This window comes from Arachis hypogaea, chromosome 20 (genome assembly GCF_003086295.3).
Source record: "Arachis hypogaea cultivar Tifrunner chromosome 20, arahy.Tifrunner.gnm2.J5K5, whole genome shotgun sequence".
Taxonomy (NCBI): Eukaryota; Viridiplantae; Streptophyta; class Magnoliopsida; order Fabales; family Fabaceae; genus Arachis; species Arachis hypogaea.
The window spans coordinates 52,133,439-52,135,203 of NC_092055.1; positions in this window are offsets into that span (position 1 = coordinate 52,133,439).

Consider the following 1,765-nt stretch of genomic DNA (forward strand, 5'->3'; position numbering starts at 1 on the left):
TTGATCAGGACACAGATGCATGCGAAGAAGTTTGCAAAGAAGTGGAGGAATTCACAGAAGATCACAAGGGAGTAGAGCTTACAGAACCACTGGAAACACCTACCCCAAGGCCATTACCACCTAATACAAGCTTCAAGTGGGTACAATCCTTAACCTTTATCTTTACTTTTCCACTTGAATATGGTTTGCTTGAAATAGATGGCCAGCTTAGAGCTCTCTGCGGCTTTAAGAGTAAGAGGGAAATAGCTCGCACTCAGAGCTGGTGCACAAGGTTTAATAAGGTTCCACGCTCCAACTCGAAGTGCACGGATTGGCATCATGTTCAATTGAATGGATCTCGAAAAATGTTTGGTTATCTTGGTGAGAATCTAATCTCTAAACCGCCCAGATGGAAAAATATAGATCAAGACGCAGGCGAATTTAAAAGCAAAGTTTGGGATCCTGGAATCTATTCTGACATTTGTCACCCCGGGAGCCTGAGAATCTGTTTGAAGCTGCTCAGAAGCTTTACATGCCTAGTTTGGGACCCCGGAGGCTGTTGGCATTCCAAACATTGGTGGAAATTTCTGGATGAATTTAAGCATAAGCCACCATAACAGGAAGCTCATCCAATATCCAACTTAAGGACTTTAAATAAAAGTGCTAGGTGGGAGACAACCCACCATGGTATGGTCGTTTCTTTTTCAGTTTTATTTCGTGTTATTTATTCTTTTTCAATTGAACCTGAATATTATTCATTAGCATTGCATACTGCATAATTGCATAATTGCATATAAAAAAAAAAGAGGGCGTGTGACGCGACCGCATTACTCATGCGATCGGCGTAAAGATCCAATGCCCAAAAAGTTGGGCTGGAATCGTGCGGCTGTTGTGCGTTTCGCACAAAACGACCCACGCGGTCGCGTCCCTGACGCGATCGCGTCACTTGCACAACACCCATCCCACGCGATAGCGTGAGCGACGTGTTCGCGTCGCGCGGATATCATGACACCCCAGTGGAGACAGAGAGTTGCACTGAAACGACGCTGGAATTGTGCGTTTAGCACAATTTACAGCGACGCGATCGCATGCCTCACGCGATCGCGTCATTCATCCTTTTACCCATTCCATGCGATCGCACCACCCACGCGATCGCGTCAACCCCCATTCCACCCCAGCCACGCGACCCCGTGCCGCACGCGACCGCGTGGATTCAAATTCATTAACCACCCCAGTCACGCAAAACCCTACCCTGTCGCGCCCCTCAACCCCTTTCTTCTCTATCTTCTCTGCAACCCCCCTCTCCACCGCTCGCCACCCACAACAGCCACCACCGGCCGCACCACCGTCGACCACCCAGCCGCGACGCCACCCCCTTCTTCCTTCCCTCTCTTTCTTCTTCTTCTCTTCTCTTCTTCCCTCCACCACCGCTGCTCCCTCCGCCGCACAACCACCGCCACCGCTCCATCACAGCCGCGCCTTCCACCACCACCTACACCCCCTCCCATCCTTCCCCCTTAACCCCTACCCCTCCCATTACCCCTATCCGAACCCCCTACCACTGGACAGCCACCACCGCCATGCCAACCGCCTGCACCGCCGCGTCAGTCACCACCACCACCCCCTGCCATCTCTCTGCCCTACTTTCATTCATACGCCTACCAGGTTCCGCCAAATGCCGCTCTTTAAATTCGTAGTTAATTGCATATTTATTTTTTCCGTTTACGTTCAACATTAGGCTAGTTAGATATGCATGCTTGTAGTGGATTCTAGGTTGTTAGGTAGA